This window comes from Loxodonta africana, chromosome 3, assembly GCF_030014295.1.
Source record: "Loxodonta africana isolate mLoxAfr1 chromosome 3, mLoxAfr1.hap2, whole genome shotgun sequence".
Classification (NCBI taxonomy): Eukaryota; Metazoa; Chordata; class Mammalia; order Proboscidea; family Elephantidae; genus Loxodonta; species Loxodonta africana.
In genome coordinates, this window is record NC_087344.1 from 88,257,184 (window position 1) to 88,269,573 (window position 12,390).

At 38.5% G+C, this 12,390-nt stretch overlaps 1 protein-coding gene across 3 annotated transcripts in view; it reads right to left on the bottom strand.

The window, feature by feature from the left end:
- Positions 1-12,390, bottom strand: part of FAF1 (Fas associated factor 1) — a 620,612-nt gene that overhangs the window by 101,560 nt on the left and 506,662 nt on the right. The window lies entirely within an intron of this gene.

Sequence of the window (12,390 nt, forward strand, 5' to 3'; positions counted from 1 at the left end):
CAAAGAAGACATTCAAGTGGCTAACAGACACGTGAGGAAAAGCTCATGATCCCTAGCCATTAGAGAAATGCAAATCAAAACCACAGTGAGAAACCATCTCACCCTGGCATTACTGGCACAAATCAAAAAACCAGGAAATAACAAATGTTGGAGAGGCTGCAGGGAGATCGGAACTCTTATGAACTGCTGGTGGGAATACAAAATGGTAGAACCATTTTGGAGAATGATATGACACTTCCTTAGAAAGGTAGAAATAGAAATACCATATGATCCAGGAATCTCACCCCTAGAATATATCCTACAGAAATAAGAGTTGTCACACGAACAGACATATGCACATCCATGTTCACTGCAGCATTGTTCACGATGGCAAAAAGATGGGAACAACCTAGATGCCCATCAACAAATGAACGGATAAACAAACTGTGGTATGTACACACAATGGAGTACTAGGCAATGGTAAAGAACAATGATGAATCTGCAAAGCATCTCACAACATGGATAAATCTGGAGGGCATTATGCAGAGTGAAATAAGTCAGTCATGAAAGGACGAATACTGTATGAAACCACTATTATAAAAGCTTATGAAAAGGTTTACACACAAAAAGAAACAATCTTTGATGATTACGAGGGAGGGGAGCGGTGGGGAGGGAAAAACACTAAATAGACAATAGGTAAGTGGTAACTTTGGTGAAGGGTAAGACAGTACACAATACTGGGGAAGGCAGCATAACTTGCATCGGGCAAGGTCACGGAAGCTCCATAGACACATCCAAACTCCCTGAGGGACTGAATTACTGGGCTGAGGGCTGTGGTGACCATGGTTCTGGGGAACATCTAACTCAACTGGCATAACATAGTTTATAAAAAAAAGTTCTACATTCTACTTTGGTGAGTAGTGTCTGGGGTCTTAAAAGCTTCTGAGCGGCCATCTAAGATACTTCACCGGTATCACCCTGTCGGAAGCATGGGAGAATGAAGAAAACCAAAGACACAAGGGAAAGATTAGTCCAAAGGACTAATGGACCACAACTACCACAGCCTCCACCAAATGGGGTCCAGCACAACTAGATGGTGCCTGGCTACAACCACTGACTGCTCTGACAGGGATCACAATAGGGGGTACTGGACAGAGCTGGAGAAAAATGTAGAACAAAATTCTAACTCACAAAAAAGGACCAGGCTTACTGGCCATATCAGAGACTGGAAAAGCCCTGAGATTATGGCCCCAGGATAATCTTTTAGCTTTGTAATGAAGGCAGTCCTGAGGTTCACCCTTCAGGCAAAGATTAGACAGGCCCATAAAACAAAACGAGACTAAAGGGGCACACCAGCCCAGGGGCAAGGACTAGGAGGCAGGAGAAGACAGGAAAGCTGGTAACAGGGAACCCAGGGTCAAGAAGGCAAGAATGTTGACATGTTGTGGGGTGGTAACCAATGTCACAAAACAGTATGCATACTAATTGTTTAATGAGAAGCTAGTTTGTTCTGTAAACCTTCATCTAAAGTACAATTAAAAAAAAAGAATCTGGATTCAGCTAAAGAGTTAAAAAAAAAAAGATGCGCAATCTCATTAAAAAAACTCACTGCCGTTGAGTTGATTCTGACCCATAGTGACCCTATATGACAGAGTAGAGCCACCCCACAGGGTTTCCAAGGAGCACCTGATGGATTCGAACTGCTAACCTTTTGGTTAGCAGCCCGAGCTCTTAACCACTATGGCACCAGGGTTTCCAATGAGACACCATTATAAACATTATTAGAATGTCTAAAATAAAAAAGATCAAGTGTTGGCAAGGATGTGGATTCAATGGAACTCTTAACACTGCTGGTGGGAATGGAGAATGGTACCACCACTCTGAAAGACACTTTTAAAGTTTCTTAAAAAGTTAAGCATATATAAAAACAAAATAATAAAAAAAAAATTTTTTTTTTAATACATACGCATATATATGACCCAGTTATTCCAGGCCTAGGTAGTTACGCAAGATAAACGGGAGCATATGTCCATACCAATACTTATACACAAATGTCATTGTAGCTTTATCTGTAATAGCCAGAAACCAAGAAATCAAATTTCCATGAACAAGTAAACAAACAAATTGTGAAACTGTGGAATGACCATACAGTGGAATGTCGTTGTTAGATGCTGTCAAGTCAGCCTCCACCTAATGCTGACCCCATGTACAATGGAACAAATGCTGCTTGGTCCTGCACCAACCCTGTGACTAATTGCAGATCAGACTGTTGTGATTTGTAGTATTTTCATTGGCTGGTATTTGGAAGTAGATTGCTAGGCCTTTCTTTCAAGTTTGTCTCTGTCTAGAAGCTTGCTGAAACTTGATCAGCATCATAGCAACATGCAAGCCTCTACTGACAGGTGGGTAATGGCTGAGAATTAGGTGCACTGGCCAGGAACTGAACCTGGGAAACCTGCGTGGAGGATGAGAATTCTCTACTGAGTCACCAGTGCTTCCGTCCCTCCTCCCATATAGTGTAATACTACTCAGCAATTAAAATGAATCAATTATTGATAACATGCAACAATATGGATGAATCTTAAAATAAACAATAAGGATGAAAAAAGCCTATACGCTGATTTTTTTTTCTTCTGTAAAATTCTAGATAAAGCAAACCAATCGATAGAGACAGCAGAAAAAAAGTTGGAGGGTTGGCAGGTAGAGGCAGGAGAGAGGGATTACAAAGGTGCGTGAGGAAAGAAGGGAGTCATGGATATGTTCACTATATTGCTTGAGGTGAGGGTTTCATGGGTTTAAGTATATGTTAAAATGTACCAAATAGTACACTTCATATAGGTACAGTTCATTACATGTCAATTATATCTCAGTATAGCTTTGAAAACTATGATTAATAACACTGAAAAAAATGCATAAACAGCATCTTGGACACAGGTGAAGGGAGAATTAGTGCAGTGGGGAAGAAATTACTCAACTGCAGGGCAGAGAGAGAGATACAGAGAAATAAAATATGACAGAGAATTAAGAGACATGAAAGATATAATCAGTGTCTGACATGCATCTGCTAGGAATTCTAGAAGAAAAGGGCAATATTCAGAGAGTTAATGTTTTCGAATTTTCAAGTATAGATGAATATAAGTGGTCAGGGATCATTTGAAATGGTAACTCCTAGTTCTACAGAAACTACTAAACTGAATAAACAAATAAATTGGTTGGAGTCACCAAGGTCAAGGACTAGAGCTTTGAATAACACCTCACCTGCCGAACACCGGCTGTTTCTCGATTCTGCTGATCCAGTGATAGATCCTGGATGATTGGGCTGCAGTAACAGAAGTACATGGTACTTAGAACCTTGCTAATCAAAGTGTGATCTAGGGACACACATCACTGGAATCAATTAGGAAGGAGGAAAGAAAAGAGGTGACCATATAAGAAGAAAGAACAGGCAAAGGAACTAAGGAGGCTGTTCTCGAAACTGTTATTGGTCTCAAAATTCTTTGCAACAGTCTTTGCAAGCTAAATGTTCTTTTTTGATTTCCTTTTGTTGCCATTGGAAACCCTGGTGGTGTAATTGTTAGGAGCTATGGCTGCTAACCAAAAGGTTGGCAGCTTGAATCCACCAGGTGCTCCTTGGAAACTGTACGGGCAGTTCTACTTTGCCCTATAGGGTTGCTATGAGTTGGAATCGACTCGATGGCAATGAGTTTGGTTTGGTTTGGTTGTTGCCATTATTGCCTTTAATCTCTGTCTTGGGTTCTGAGATTTAAAATATAGCTGGAAGCCTGGAAATAGTAATAGGAGGAATAGGAATGAGAAAATTAGCTCAATTAAAAAAATTTATCTTCTTGTGTAGAATGCCAGATTATTCCAGGACTACCCTTCGCATGGAAACTCTGGTGGCGTCGTGGTTAAGTGCTATGGCTGCTAACCAAAAGGTCAGATCCTTGGAAATTCTATGGGGCTATTCTACTCTGACCTATAGGGTCCCTATGAGTTGGAATCGACTTGACGGCAACGGGTTTGGTTTTTTTTTTTTTTTGGTTTTACCCTTTGCATATAATCAGCATGGGTAACATGTTTCCTTCAGGGGTTTCTTCATGCTGATGACTAGGCACAATGCCTGGCACATAGTAGGTACTCAACAAATGTGGATTGAATTGAAGTTCGAGGACTATTAACTGACTCTTTCTGAGCCACTAAAACAGACAACCAAGCCCCTGCCAATTTTGTAGACTGAATGATGTCAAAAAGAAAAAAAGTAAAATAATTAAAATATGTGATAATTTAAAGCCAAGTTTTCAAAACCTGTCTCCAAAGCCAAATTGACAAATAATTATATATTCAAAGTAAGCACCTGGCCGGTATGAGAACAAAGGAAGCTGAGGTTTCAGTAATTAGATGTAGAATTCTACCTCGATTTCTTCCTTAGTCTCTGGGAAATGAAAGGCTTTAAAAATTTTTTCTCAAGTGATGATTTAATCAGGATAGAACTGGAGAAGCTCAGATATTTAAGACCTTATTTTTTGTGTCTCAGGCCATAAGGCATTCTGATAATCTTGTTTGCAAAACTATATTTTAAAAGTATCAGAATTAGACATTTCTCCAAAGACATACAAATGGCCAACAAGCACGTTAAAAGATGCTTAACCTAAATACTTGAGCAAATCAAAACCATAATGAGATACTATTTCACATCTGCTAAAATGCTACAATAAAATAAAGAAAATAACAAGTGTTTACGAAGATGTACAGATATTGGAACCCTTCTACGTTGCTGGTGTGAATGTAAAATGGTACAGCTGCTGCGTAAAACAGTCTGTTGGTTCTTCAAAAAAATTAAACATAGAATTACCATATGACCCAGCAATTCCACTTTTAGATATGCTGTTGTCAATTGCCATTGAGTCAACTCTGACTCGTGATGGCCCCATGTGTGCAAAGTAAATCTGCTCCATAAGGTTTTCAAGACTGTGACCTTTCAGAAGCAGATCATCAGGCTTGTCTTCTGAGGTGCCTCTGGGTGGGTCTGAACCAACCTTTCAGCTTGTAGTTGAGTGCTTAACTGTGCCACCCAGGGACTCCACTTTTAGATAAACCCAAAAACCAAACCCACTGCCTTCAACTCCGACTCATAGCAACCCTATAGGACAGAGCAGAACTGCCCCATAGGGGTTCCAAGGAGTGGCTAGGGGATCTGAACTGCTGTTAGCAGCCATAGCTCTTTTCACAGGAAAGGAACACAGATCAAAAAAAAAAAAAAAAATACTGTCTAAAAAGTACAATAATGGATTATTTTTTATATATTTTGTCAATCTTGTCAATAAATAAGATGAATTTTTCTCTAATAAATTTCTTCTCTTAGAATGTTTAAATATTCATGCTTTTATTTTAAATGATCTCTCCACTCCCTAATTATAAATTTTAAATATATTATTAGAAACTTGGCAAGAATAAGAATCACAAGATCTGGATTCTAATCTTGGCTTTACTATTTTCCATTCCTATATACTCTGTAGGACACTTAACCTTTCCGAGTTTCAATTTTCTCTTTTTTTTAAATAGAAGTCGTTAACACATTCATTAATTCAAGATACATGGGATGCCAGTTATATACCAGACACTACACAGGCGCTTAGTCCCGGACGCCATGCAGGAGTGGGCCTAGTAATAAGAACCATAAGTGTGTTGGGCTCCTATCACTTCCTGATCACTGTAAACACCAGTGACTTGACTCAGATGAGCTCATTCTCCTGAGAGGCTTAGCTCTGGAGTCAAACAGACTGTGTTCCAATCCCATCTCTGCCATTTTCCATTGCGTAACCTTGGAGAAATTAGTTAATGTTTCTGAATCTCGGTTTTCTTATATGTAAATGTTGTTTTTCCAAAGTCACCTGGATGAAAAATGGCAGAGACAGGACTGGAATGCAATCTCACACTTCAGGACATATATTTAAAAAGGGAAAATGGACACAACAAATTATAGTGTGGTCCAAAAAAATCATATATGATTCCATTTACACAAAACATCTGGAATAGGTAAATCCAGAGAGACAGAAAGTAGATTAGTGGTTGCAAGGGGATGACGGAAGGGGAAATCGTAGTGACTGCTTAACAGATATGGGGTCTCCTTTGGGAGTGGTGAAAATGTTTTGGAACTAGACAGAGGTGATGGTCGCACAACATTGTGAATGGACTAAATGCCACTGAATTGTGTACTTTGTTATGTATCTTCACCTAAAAAAAAAAGGTATCAGAATAACGGAGGAAGGTTACACAAACTGCTGTCTTGATAGTTACAGAGCCAAGAATTAATCAACAACAAAGCATCGGCTGTGGAAAAAGGGAGTGGAATCTTTTCATTTTTCTGCATGTTAAGTATAAATGATGAAGGCACTGCTTGAAAAGATGTGTTAAATTGGGATTCAAAAGAAGTGCTGCCTGGTGGCATGGGTTTCATGGTGCAGAGCATTCATCTCTCAGCCAAAACTTGGATTCTAGTCCTGGCTCCAGCCTAGTGGAAGAATAGTACAGGAAAATAGTCACGGACTTCAAATACAGACTTGGTTTGAATTCCAAGTCTGCCACTTAATTTCTGTGCTCTTGGGCAAGTAACTTGACCTCTTTCATTATTCATCAATTTAATCTCTAAAACGGGAAAAATACCTCCGTGCTAGATTACTGGGATGAAATGAAATGATGAAAAAAAAAAAAAATATATCACCTAGCATAGTATGTGACTGAAGCAGGCATTTGATAAATGTTATCCTAATAATATGAATCCTCTTCCTTCTAATAACTAGATGTGTGACCTCAGGGTAAACAGCTGGATTTCTCTGAATTTAATCTAAGGACTGCCCTTAGAAGGGGGAGGCCCTGGAGCAAACTGCCCCTCACAAATGGCATAATTTTTCTATTGGTAAAATGGCAAGGGGAAGGTTCATGAAAGCCTCAGGTCTCTGAAGAATCTTTCCATTGTGCCCTTACTGACTGCTGCTCCCCACTCAAGTCACTGTCTGTGTGCCAGGGCTCTGAGAGATGTCTTCAAGGCCCAAAATAAGAACATTAGAAGTCCTAAGCACAGAAGATTATGTACCATTTGTAATTTAGAAGAAATGCAATACTAAAATGTAAAATACATTTCAGAAGTCTGACAGAATTCTGATTTTTGTCATAATGTCTATTTTGATTTTTTTTGAAATATCGAATTTCAAAAAAGTATCTCTCTCTTATTATTTTTGCTGTCTTTCTATATTAGTAAATCTACTCTGCTGGTTCCATAGTGCTTAGCTTGCCTTTAGGTAATCACGCGCTCAGAGCTGAAGACTGTGGGAGGCTCTTTACTATTGAGGGCCCATTACAAGCCCCTGAGTTTGTGCTACTTTAGAGTAGCCCAGGCTGTGAGGATCAATGGTAGGAACACATTGTGGGACAGTGCTCTGAAATGTATGAAGGGCTTCCAGACATGAAGGAATTATCATTTCTGTTAACAGAATCAGGAATCACTTAGAAGGCCTAATTCACTCCGGTAAGAATGAATTCCCTGGCCCTAGGCCTGATTTATCACTGTGCTTTCCATTCTGTAAAAAGCTCTCCTTTCCTTGTTTATCTCATTAAAGCTTCCATTTACCAAGTATTCGGAAAGGAAAAAGTAGTAAGTATTAATGAGTATTCCTCTGCCTGTATTTTCATCTAAGACTTTTAATCCTTTAAAGCCTTATATTTAGGGTTTACAAAGCACCTTTACATATGATACTCATAATAACTAGTTTGGCCAGGGAGGAACTTTTATCCCCACTTAAAAATGAGTAAACCAAGACTCAGAGAGTTTAAGACATTTTTCCCAGGGTCATACAGCTTGTTAGAATGCAGGCTTCCTAGCACCTAATCTGGAGGTCTTTCTGCCATTTCACTTCTTTTTAATCTGCATGCCTACTACTTTCCCACATACAAATAATTTTCTTCCTTCTAAACATTGCCAATTTAGTCCTTGAATCAGCATAGGGGACAGTCATAAAATGATTTTCTTGAGTGCAAAGAATAATCTGTTTCCATTTGCTGAAAGAGTTGTAGGAAAAAACAGTAAGGTTTAATGCATTTCACCACCAATGGACTCTTCATAGAGAAGAGCAAGATGGTAAGGGATGGATATGCACCTTCAGCCTAGTGTTATCCTCAAGAACTGTCATCATCTACTTAAATATCTGTTTCTCTCTTCAGCCCTTAAGAAAATTTAAGAGACTTGGTCCTGTTTATTTCTGTATCACTAGTCTCAAACAGTGCCTGGTACTTGGTAAATGGTCACTGAATGACCATCGAACATTACCTCCACGAACACCTATAAGTTTGTATCTGCTGCACTGATTTGTCTGTAAAATCATTAATGAACTGCTAGTGCTAAAAAACAGTAAAATACGGATTATGGCAAATCCTGACACCCAACATTCTTTTAAGTTATCGCCTATTACACCAAAAGGCTGAGCCTGTATGTTGGACTAACTGGTTATTTTTAAACTCCAGTTATCAACAGTTTTAAACAGAAAATTCAAGCCAGTCCATTGTGAGACTATGAAAACAGAGATGAATTCACAAGTAGCAAACAATTTCCAAGTCCCAAATGAGACTGTCTTACTTTGCTAAAATGTAAATCTCTGGAATTTCCGGTGCAGATGTTTAGAAAAGATTGTTTTTCACCTCGATTAAAGTGGTGTGTGCGAGTGAGTTGAAAAGCTGGATTTAGGACTGGTTTGCTAATTTCTTTAGTGGCAGGATTTCAGATGATGGATTCTGTCTCAGTGTCTGCTTTAGAGGAAGCTGCCTAGCTTGTGCGAGTTTATGTTAAGGCTAAACCAATCCAAGGTGAATCCATGTATCTGCCTGGTAACCTGGGATGGACACCTGTGTATTTTCCAAGCATGATGCCACAGTTTAGACCCTTGGCGCCTCTTGTTTGGATTATGGTATTAACTTCCTAATAGGTCTCCCAACTTCTAGTCCCTTCCCGTGAAATTCATTCAGTCATTCACTTACATATTTATAAAACATTTACTGACACCTAATAAATGTTAGGCATTGAATTAGTATCTGGAGACAGTAAGATCAGTAAACAGTTTTCTTCTCTCCCTAGCTGGGGGAGATAGATGTATAAGCCCAGAAAGGACAGCAATATATATTAAGGGTCTATTATGGGTTAGTCAATTAACATATGCTATTTCTTTTCAGCCCCGCAATACCCCAATGGGGTAAGTATTATTACTTCCACTGGACAGATGGGGAGACTGACACTCCAACTGGCTAAATAATTTGTCCATGGTGTTAGGGGCTGCATCAGTTTATACTTGGGTCTGTTTCTAAAGCTTATGTTCTTTCCCTAAACCAAAAGTTCTCAAACTTTAGGATATGTAGGAACCACTTGTTACGTAGGAAATCTGTCAAAATATAGACTCTCTGGCTTCCCTACAGAGATCCTGACTCAGTAACTCTAGCATGAAAGCCCAGAAATTTGTGTTTGTAACAAATGTGTGCTGAATGAACATACTTTGAAAAGCACTGTACCACAGAAATAAAAGAACAGGTAAATTACAACAACATGATAAGCTCATATCACAAAGATACGAACAGAGTGAATGAACAAATGCTATAGGCATCAGAATTGTTCTCTAAATCATAAATCTAACCATGTCAACTTCCTGCTTAAAAGATGTGATGACTACTAACCAGCCACAGGTTAAGGTTCAAACTCTACAGCAGAGCATAGAAGTACCTACAAGATGTGGCCCTACTGCACATTTTTAGCCTTTCCCTCCACAAACATATCATTCTCACCTTACTCTCATTTCCCACATGTGCCAAGCTCTTTCATACCTCCAAGCTGTATTACATTTCCAAATTTCTGCAAAGTGCTTCCTCCTCAATCCAAATGATAACTTCCTACTTCTTCTTCCAAACTCATTTTATATTATTACTATTATTGAAAATATTTCCTGAATACTTACTAGATGCTAGGTACCAGTAAAAGTACTTTATATGTACCAATTCATTTAATCTTCATATTAACCCTATAAAGTAGCTTCTGGTTAAGGAAACTGAGGCACAAAAAGATTCAGGGTTTTTTTTTTCTCAAGGTGGTCCAGCTGCTAAGCGATAGAGCTAGGATTTGAATTCAGGCATTTGGGTACCACTAATGGCAACTAACAACAACAACAACAACAAGCTCTTAATCACCAACTTACAGCTGCTTCTCATGAGGCTGTGATACTTTGAGGCCAGCACTCCCCTCCAGTTACCTACAGCCCAACTCAAACCATATCTCTCTTCAGATTCCTCTAGTCTACCTTTATTTCTTATTCTTCTGAACTTCCTTCCATTATATTTGTATGTGGACCATGTCTCCCCATTTTGAACCTAATTATTTTTTAATTCTTTCATGTGCTAAAGTTTTATTTTTGGAGACAAGTAGCAAATGCTCTGAGGGCAGGAACTGTGTCATCCAGTGTAGGTTGACAAGGGCTTGGCGCATGCCCAGCACTAAAAGAATTTTTGAGGGCTGAAATGCAGAGCAAGAATTTTATAGTTAAACTATGTTCAGTGGTTTAAAAGAAAGCATATGAATGGGTAATGGGCAGTCCCTCCAAAGTGAAGAATGAGGGAGTAAGTGGGCAGGTATTTGTTAGACAGTTCTTTTCTTAACAGAAGGCTGTCATTTTGAGAAGCAAATGTGAAAGGGCTCTCAGACATAGGAGGGTTTGTTCTTCATGGTTGGGTGGCTAGTCCTGATTTTCAAAGTGAAATCCTGTAGTTTAGCCTCCTAGTAAATAGTAATTAGATAGCCACAGTGATACATTCAAATTGATACCTGGATTAAAAAAACTGTACAGAAGGTTTCACCCCTCTTCCAAGATAAGAGATGTTCACAAACACTTCTGGGCTGTAAAGCTGAATTTTTCTATTGCTGTGCATGAATAAACTAGTTCGCGACAACAAAGTATATGTTCTTTGTGTCAGTTACACCTGGAATATTTGCAGTGAACAGATTCCACAGGTTGTATTCTTTGCACTTTACATTCAGTTAATCTAATCCATCTTTTCCTAAGGGCAAATTCTTATAATTGCTAAAGTAATCAAATATACACACATACATATGATACAAGAGCCTTTCGAAAAAGAATTTAAAGAAGCATTTTTCTAACAAAAGGACATAGGATAAACAAAAAATGTTATTTAAAAGCAAAAAGCTAGAATTCAAAATCATTTGAAAATCTTCCCACTGCCCCCATATACCTACTGGACATTCCATTATAAGAGAAATATATCATTTAAAATTAAAAGAAAATAGCACTACAAGGAAAAACAACAACAAAAGGCGGGACTGTGAGGAAGCGATTTGGGGCAAATATTTATTTATTTATTTATTTATTTATTTTAGGTCTTAGTTACCTTAATTGCAGAATGAAGGAGTAAGACTGAATGATTTTTATAGTCTCTTTCAGCTCAGCCTAGAGTAAAAATAACACTAGGTAATATTTATCTTATAGGGTTGGTGGAAAAAAAAAGGAAACCCTCAATGAGATGGATTGATACAGTGGCTGCAACAATGGGCTCAAACACAGCAACAATTGTGAGGATGCAGGACTGAGCAACGTTTCACACATAAGGTCGCTATGAGTCACAGTGGACTAGATGGCACCTAACAACAACAATATCTATCTATATAGTACTTACTACATGCCAGGCTCTAGTGTGTGCTTAAACCCACTGCAACTAGTGTGTGCTTAACATGTATTATATCATTTAATCTTCAAAACATGCATAGCAGATAGGAACTATTGTTATCCTCATATCACAAGAGGAAATTGGAAACTGACTCAATGGATCAGAGGCCGCAGAATATGTACTTTAAATAAGCTCCCCAGGTGACTGTGATACTAGTGGTCATTGCACTACAGTTTTGAGAACTGCTGTGGTCTATATTGGTAAGGTTTGTGCAATCTTCACTGTTGTTTGTAAAATAAGATTGTTTTCCAAATAGCATCTGACTTGGGAAAGTGATGCAATGCTCTGTGCCACAGTTTCCTCTTCTGTCAAATAGGAATAGCAACACCTGTCACTGCAGAATTTGTAATATGAAAGCAAAGGGCTCATTTCTTTGCCTAACTGATAGTAGGGATTCCATAAATGGTAGCTACCATAGGCATTCAAATAAAGTTACTAAACAAATGAAAGGATAATAAAATTTTCATTAAGAAGTCATTCTACCGACTGATTTTCTCCCTTGTTTTTAATTTTATTTTTATAAATGAACATACTGTAGAGTTTTTTCATTGAGGATTTCTCTTGTTTTTGCTGACCCACTACTTTACCAAATATGGTATCTTTCCAGATGACAGGTGCAAAGTACATGAGACAAAGCCTTGC